This window comes from Bos taurus, chromosome 7, assembly GCF_002263795.3.
Source record: "Bos taurus isolate L1 Dominette 01449 registration number 42190680 breed Hereford chromosome 7, ARS-UCD2.0, whole genome shotgun sequence".
NCBI classification, from domain to species: domain Eukaryota; kingdom Metazoa; phylum Chordata; class Mammalia; order Artiodactyla; family Bovidae; genus Bos; species Bos taurus.
In genome coordinates, this window is record NC_037334.1 from 49,667,663 (window position 1) to 49,676,532 (window position 8,870).

Sequence of the window (8,870 nt, forward strand, 5' to 3'; positions counted from 1 at the left end):
AGAGTATGTGCAGGGAACCCAATGAGCTGATACAGTGAGGAAACTGAGGCACAAGGAAATGAAGTGACAGGCCCAGTTTCCTCACTCTACAGCTCTCACTGGGTTGCTTTAGAGATCCACTCCATCTGCAAGTATTCACTAAGCACTTGCCATGTGCCAGGCTCTGTGAGTGCAGTTAAACAAGGCAGACCCTCACAGTCCCTGCCCTCCTGAAGCTGACAGTCTGGTTGGGGAAAGCACATTGATCAAAATGTTGTACAGAGCACCATGTAATCACGCTATGATAAAGGCCACGAAGAAGTCAGCACTGGGAGGGTGGGTTACACCATGGCCTGGCATAGTTTGGGAAAGTCAACTTGGCTTCCTTATGATTAAAGTCATGGGAAGGCCCCTGGTGAGGAGGCAGCCACCTTGCCCCCAGCCTCCCCAGGGGAGGACATCCTGCATCCCACCTCTCGCAGGGGCTCCTGGCAGCCAAGGCTGGGGCACTGGCGCTTCCCAGCAAGGCACCGCATCCGGCTCGGGGCCGCCCAACTTGGATGTTGCAACTCCCGCGCTTGCCGGCCCCGCGCCCAGGGCAGCCACAGATAGTGTGCTAATGCGTATTGAGTTTTGCTTGAATTCGGCCTGTGGCCCGCGCACAGAGCGCGGCAACAGCAATGCCAGAGCCTCTTAATTCCCTTTGCATCGATCCCACCGTTAATGACATAACCTTTCCCTCTAATTAACTGCCAACTGCATTAGGCGGCGCGCCTCTTCTGCACGCCGCCTGTGGCTTCCCCCTGCCGCGGAGCCCGCTCGGGGAAGAACCCGCGCCTGTTACCACCCTAACCAAACCGAGGGGCCTGGGAGGTGGGGGTGGTGGAGGTGGAGGGGGATAGTGTTTCAAGATTTGGACGTCCCTGCCATCCTTGAATGGCAAAAAACTTTTGCTGCTGTTTATGATGTTTGCTGCTGCTGCTGCGTCGCTTCAGTCGTGTCCGACTCTGTGCGACCCCATAGACGGCAGTCCACCAGGCTCCCCGGTCCCTGGGATTCTCCAGGCAAGAATACTGGAATGGGTTGCCATTTCCTTCTCCAATGCATGAAAGGGAAAAGTCAAAGTGAAGTCGCTCAGTTGCGACTCTTAGCAACCCCATGGACTGCAGCCCACCAGGCTCCTCCATCCGTGGGATTTTCCAGGCAAGAGGACTGGGGTGGGGTGCCATTGCTTATGTTGTTTACTGCATACTAACATTGTGTCATGCTTTAGCTTACAGATTCACTACCACGACCCAAGAAAGGGATAAAGTGGGGTCCGCAGGTGAAGGAACATAGGCAATAATCAACCAAGGATTGCAGCAAGCCAATTAGGGAGACGGGGCTCTACCCCTCTTACCCAAGCTTGTGTCCTTAGCTCCTAGGCTAGTTCCCTCTAACATGTAATATAGACAACATTAACATGAAATATACTAAATGTGAAGGGCTGAGCAGGTTGAATAACAGACACTCCATACATTTCAGTGGCAGGATAATTTATTGAAATGCTAATTTCTGTTTATTCTCTCTTGCCTCCCCTCTCTTGGCTGGCCATTTCAATCAGGTGGTCAGGTTTTGTGATTCCCTGGGCAGCAGAGACGGAGAAGGCAATGGCACCCCACTCCAGTACTCTTGCCTGGAAAATCCCATGGATGGAGGAGCCTGGAAGGCTGCAGTCCGTGGGGTCACTGAGGGTCGGACACGACTGAGCGACTTCACCTTCACTTTTCACTTTTATGCATTGGAGAAGGAAATGGCAACCCACTCCAGTGTTCTTGCCTGGAGAATCCCAGGGACGGGGGAGCCTGGTGGGCTGCCGTCTGTGGGGTCGCACAGAGTCGGACACGACTGAAGCGACGCAGCAGCAGGGCAGCAGAGAAAGCAGAGGCAGCTGCCTCTGGTCTCTTGTGAAACACAGGGGACCCAAAATTTGTATAATTTACAAAGGGTTTTTTCTCCTGCTCCCTCATGCAGGCACACGCACAGTATATGCTGGAACCAGGGCAGGACTTCACCTCAGGTCATTTCTAAAATAGAAGTATTACCTTTAGCTCCATTAAGATACACTTTCTAAGCTCTACTACCTGCAAGTATGATATATTAATACTAAGGGTTTTGTGCCAATGGTATTCATCTGGGCAGGATCTGCTCACATGCATTACAGATTACTGAAATGATCTATCACCCACTGTTCTCTCTTCATCTTGGTTTTTGTGCCTTTATTTTCATTTTGTGGTATTGTGCATTTGTATAAGCCACCTCAAATCTTTTCTGGGCTAAGGGAGAATATGAAAAAATATATTTAAAAATTAAACACATGAAGTCACAATGCAAGTTTCTGGCCTATACTGTCCACTTCCTGCAGGAGAAATCTGGATTTAACAAGTCCCTGACACCCAATACTAAAGTAACTATCAGATCAGTATATTCCCAGCCAGCCATTTCTTCTCCTTCTCTGACATCACTTTCTGACAATAGGGCCCATAATTCTTGTAGATCAAGAAACTGAAGCTTGGCAAAGTTAAGCAATTTGCTTGAAGTCATCTAGCTGTTAAGTAGTTCTGCTGAGATGCAAAGGGTAAATCCACTTTCCACTGTGCTCTTTTCACTACAACATGCTTCCACTGAACAGCTGGAGAGCTGCATTCCCTAAGACACTCTTCACATGTAATTCCTGAAGAATTAAGTGTATTTGATTTGGCCTAAGAGGGGGTGCATTTCTGTGCTCCATCACTACATCTCTCTCTCTTCCCCTATGTCAGGGAGGGGAATGGTGGGTAGGAAACCAGTCTGATTTAGATGGTCTCTTTCAGAAGACACAAGGAGGCTTTGTGATGGAGGCTCTTAAAGGGCACAGGCAGAATATGCCTGGGGCAAAGCTGGGAAATGAGGCAAGTCTCCTAAATGCCAGACCCACCACTACTGAGAGGGAGGCATGAGATAGGGAGAAATGAGACTGCCTCTCTTCTGACATCCCATAATTTGCTATGTTCATCTCTCAGGTTTTCCTGCCTTCCTAAAGAACACTTCTACTGCCCTTTTCTATCTGTTGAGCTTCTCTTTATTCTTTGAGGTTCTACTCAAATGTTGCCTCCTCCATGAAACACCACCCACCGCCCGCCACAATGAATGAACTGCCTCTTCCTCAAAAGCCTCACAGACCCTAGATCACATGTACTTTTATAGCAAGCACAAATTCTGCTTAAAAGATACTTGCCAGTGATTAGCTATGTGACCTTGGGCAATAATTCATTTCTGGACATCTGTTTCTCCATCTGTAAAATGGGGATAATAGTGTCTGCCTTAGAGAGATATGAGGAAATTTAAACTGTATTACACATGTGAGACAAAGACAAAATATTAACTACATATATTCATGGTGTAAATCTCTCCTCTGAGCTTCATGGAGAGAAGAGATTGTGTGGAGATGGCTGCTGCTTTGTATAATAGAGAGAGACAGATAGGGGGAAAGGATTTCGGTTTTGCTGTGTGTTTTTTTTTTTTTTTTTTTCCAAAAGATTGTACAATAATTATTTAAATTTTTTCAAATATTATGGATGCCAGATCATACCATGTGGAGACAAGCCCATAAGGCAACCTAGCTTTAAAAAAATACACATGCAAAACTCTAAGTGCAATGTTCAACACATATCAAGTGCTCAAATAATGATGTCTCTGTAGTTTGTCTCCATCACAAAATTTGTCTTCATTTCTACATGCGCCTATTGCCTGCCATACCTAGTCCACAGTAGGTACAGCAGGAAGAAGCCTCCATGGGAACCCCAAAGCCAACCAAAGTCTGGGAAGACCAGACTCTTGAAATGAATGCCCTGACACTGCAGTTGACTACAGCAACTGGAAGATCATGGGTGTGGGGGTTGGGAAGGGTGGGGAGTGGTTATTTGCTGGTATCCCTCTGTAGGGGACGGGCTATCCCTTCCTGCTTTTCACTGTTCCAGGCCAGACACAGTGTCACTTTATCTGTTCACCCATACAGTGATGACCTCTGTGCCCTTGGATGTCACCAAGGGGTCAAGAAGCCATGGGGCTCCCTATGACCAGAGATGCCAAGCATGCCAAGCCAGAACTCTGCACACCAGTTCCCCAAGACTCCTTCCTGCTTCATAGGGTCTGGCTTTCACAACAGCAGCTCTGCAATTGGGTATGTCCCCAGAGGAGAACCCTCCCCTAGGACAGTGGGATGTGGAGTGAGTGACAGGAAGACCTGAGAGCACCTCCCCTCAAATAATTCCAGTCACAGCAGACATCTTGTCATACTCCCTTTCCAGCCTGCATTTGCCCACTCTGATTTTTGGGGTCCCCTTTCCCCAATTTCTACCTGATAAACCCTATTCATTCAAGATCCAGTCCAAATACCTTCTCTTTGAGGAAGTCATGTTTATAGCCTAAAAGAGCTCTCTGACCCCACGCTCCCCATCATGGCCTCTGTTGAAATTTAGGTAGTGGGATCTCACCCCAACAAACCTGATCACTGGATCAAAGATTGCACCTGGGAGTCAGGGAGATTGAGGTTTGAATCCTGGATCAGACACATGTTAGCCCTGTAACCTTGGACAAGTTGCTTAGCTTTGCTACAATGCCCTTGTAAAACAAGGAAAATAAAAGAGGATACTTCTGAAAAGTAAATCAGATAATGCTCTTTAAGCCATTAGCCTGGTGCTTTGCACACATTAAACTCTTAATAAATGTTAGTTATTATTATTGTCTTTGTCTCTCCTCCACCCCCACAGCTCCCACAGTATGTCAGATAAGGCCTTGACCAGCTCAGCATCTGAGGATGGAACTTGATTGGACCAAGTCTCCCATATGAATGGGCTTCCTCCTGAGAGAAGCAGAGGTGCTGAAAGAGTAGGGAATTTTTGAGAACCCGAGATTCCGTGAGAGGAATGAGAGTGAGAGGCTTGACTGTCAATAAGACGCTGAAGACGCTGAAGTTGAACGGTTCTATGAAGACCTACAAGACTGTTTAGAACTAAAACCCAAAAAAGATGTCCCTTTCATTATAGGGGACTGGAATGCAAAAGTAGGAAGTCAAGAAACACCTGGAGTAACAGGCAAATTTGGCCTTGGAATACGGAATGAAGCAGGGCAAAGACTAAAAGAGTTTTGCCAAGAGAACACACTGGTCATAGCAAACACCCTCTTCCAACAACACAAGAGAAGACTCTACACATGGACATCACCAGATGGTCAACACCGAAGTCAGATTGATTATATTCTTTGCAGGCAAAGATGGAGATGCTCTATAGAGTCAGCAAAAACAAGACCAGGAGCTGACTGTGGCTCAGATCATGAACTCCTTATTGCCAAATTCAGACTTAAATTGAAGAAAGTAGGGAAAACCACTAGACCATTCAGGTATGACCTAAATCACTGTATAATTATGATTATACAGTGGAAGTGAGAAATAGATTTAAGGGCCTAGATCTGATAGATAGAGTGCCTGATGAACTATGGAATGAGGTTCGTGACATTGCACAGGAGACAAGGATCAAGACCATCCCCATGGAAAAGAAATGCAAAAAAGCAAAATGGCTTTCTGGGGAGGCCTTGCAAATAGCTGTGAAAAGAAGAGAAGCAAAAAGCAAAGGAGAAAAGGAAAGACATAAGCAGCTGAATGCAGAGTTCCAAAGAATAGCAAGGAGAGATAAGAAAGCCTTCCTCAGCGATCAATGCAAAGAATTAAAGGAAAACAACAGAATGGGAAAGACTAGAGATCTCTTCAAGAAAATTAGAGATACCAAGGGAACATTTCATGCAAAGGTGGACTCAATAAAGGACAGAAATGGTATGGACCTAACAGAAGCAGAAGATATTAAGAAGAGGTGGCAAGAATACACAGAACTGTACAAAAAAGATCTTCATGACCCAGATAATCACAATGGTGTGATCACTCACCTAGAGCCAGACATCCTGGAATGTGAAGTCAAGTGGGCCTTACAAAGCATCACTAGGAACAAAGCTAGTGGAGGGGATGGAATTCCAGTTGAGCTATTTCAAATCCTGAAAGATGATGCTGTGAAAGTGCTGCTCTCAATATGCCAGCAAATTTGGAAAACTCAGCAGTGGCCACAGGACTGGACAAGGTCAGTTTTCATTCCAATCTCAAAGAAAGGCAATGCCAAAGAATGCTCAAACTACCGCACAATTGCACTCATCTCACACAACAGAGGACAAAATGGCTGGATGGCATCACCAACTCAATGGACATGAGTTTGGGTGAACTCCGGGAGTTGGTGATGGACAGGGAGGCCTGGAGTGCTGCAGTTCATGAGGTCACAAAGAGTCGGACATGACTAAGTGAACTGAACTGAACACACACTAGTAAAGTAATGCTCAAAATTCTCCAAGCCAAGCTTCAGCAATACGTGAACCGTGAACTTCCAGATGTTCAAGCTGGTTTTAGAAAAGGCAGAGGAACCAGAGATCAAATTGCCAACATCTGCTGAATCATGGAAAAAGCAAGAGAGTTCCAGAAAAACATCTATTTCTGTTCTATTGACTATGCCAAAGCCTTTGACTGTGGGGATCACAATAAACTGTAGAAAATTCTGAAAGAGATGAGAATACCAGACCACCTGACCTGCCTCTTGAGAAACCTATATGCAGGTTAGGAAGCAACAGTTAGAACTGGACATGGAACAACAGACTGGTTCCAAATAGGAAATAAGATGGGATATAGAAGCACAAATGGAGGGTTATCAGCCAAAGAAGTAGCAATGCTTCTGTTGGGGAGGAAAACCCTTTTCTTCTACTCTCTTATGGTCAGTAATTGGAGGCTTTTGAATTAAGCTAACAAAAGACGTATTAACAAGAGATAAGGTACAGTTTTTATTAATATTTACCTACATGGGAGTTTACAGAAAAGAAGTGAAACTTGTATAAGACTTGAGATTAGACTAGGGGCCTTATGTACCCTTTTAACAAAGGACAGAGAGTTTGGGCCCCAGGGAACAATAAATTGTGCAGAAGAGACTAAGAAATATATGGGGGAAACTTATTGGAAGTAACGGCTATTTTCGTAAGGTCTGTTTGTGCAAGCTTATCTTGGTGTTGACTCCCCGTCTTCATTTATGCCCTTTCAGGCAGGTAAGGGGAAGACAAAGACCTTGTTGTTGGTTCTTAATTGCCTTCAGATCAAAATAATACTTATGCCAAAATGGCATATTTTAGAGTGGCATATTCTGATCTCCTTCACTTTGCTTTACTCTTCAACTGTCAGGACCAGAAAGATAGCAAGCTCCACAGTAGCAAAGCCTCCTTCTGCAGCCATAAAGAATCTCCATCTAGCTCTCAGTATGGTTCTCAGACCCAAAGGAGCCACAGCATTGGGCCTCTGTCCCTAACTCCCATCCTTCAGGGCATCCAAGAAGGAAGCTCAAAGAAGATACTCCTACACCAGGAAGGAAGCCACAAAAAAAGTAAAGTTAGACCTTGGGTGATTAAAATCTACCTCAAGTCCCTGCCAAGTGTCTATGCTCTTGGGGTCTTGCTGAGACACACTGCTTCTCTGAGAACTGCTTTTGGCTAAGAGGGCTGCTGCTGCTAAGTCGCCTCAGTCGTGTCCGACTCTGTGCGACCCCATAGACAGCAGCCTACCAGGCTCCCCCGTCCCTGAAATTCTCCAGGCAAGAACACTGGAGTGGGTTGCCATTTCTTTCTCCAATGCATGAAAGTGAAAAGTGATAGTGAAGTCGCTTAGTCATGTCCGACTCCTAGCAACCCCATGGACTGCAGCCCACCAGGCTCCTCCATCCATGGGATTTTCCAGGCAAGAGTACTGGAGTGGGGTGCCATTGCCTTCTGGGACCCTGTAATTACTTTAGTTGCGTGTGAGTCTGTGTTTTTTTTACCCAGCTGATAGGCCTGGGATGGACCCTCAACCTAGGAAAGCCAATCTAAAACCTGTGCACAGTCATATTTTTCATGAATTTGGAACTGGGATAGGTCATTTGGTTGAAGATGCTGGCCCTTGAAGGTCATGCAAACGAAGTAGGTCTGTAGAGAGAATGAAGTAGATGGCCCAAAATGTCTACGTCTTCAACAGTTGGAGCTGAAGACTGGCTCCTGACTTTTTAGTTTCAGTCTTGCCAAGGTCCAGCTGAACTTCCTGGAGTTAGGTTGCATGACATTCCCTTTTTACTAAGTAATTTTAATGTTTCTGTTATGTGCGTGCATGCTCAGTTGCTAAGCCCTGTTGGACTCTGTGACCCCATGGACTATAGCCTGCCAGGATCCTCTGTCCATGGGATTTTTCAGGCAAGAATACTGGAGTGGGTTTCCATTTCTTCATCCAGGGGATCTTCCGTTACATGCAGCCAAAAGATCCTTGACTGAGACACTGTCTTTGACTCTACAACTGGTCCAAGGTCCCTCAGGGCCTGAGCTACAAACCCAGAGCTCTGGTTTCCATCCTGGAGTTGAGAGCTTGAATAGCCAATCTCCCAGAAGCAGCCCCACCCAGAATTCAGGCCCCAGTTGGAGGCAGAGCCAGCATCATCACCATGGCAGAGCCAGCCATGGTTCCAGGGCTGGGAGTGGAATACGTAGTACCCACAGATCCCCTCCCAGAAGTAATAATAGTAACAGCTGCCATTTATTGACCCTTCATCCCGTATCAGGCACTATGTTAAATGTTATAATTATTTCTAGTCTTCAAACAACCCTGTTAGTTCTAAATATTTTTACTATTATCTAACAAATATACATGGAGATCAAAATGAGCATAAAATTTTCATGCTTATAAGCTTTTATAGAAATAAGAAGCCAAAAACATTGTCAACCAAAACCATTTAAATTGATATAAACATTAGTTGATGTTGCTAATTCTT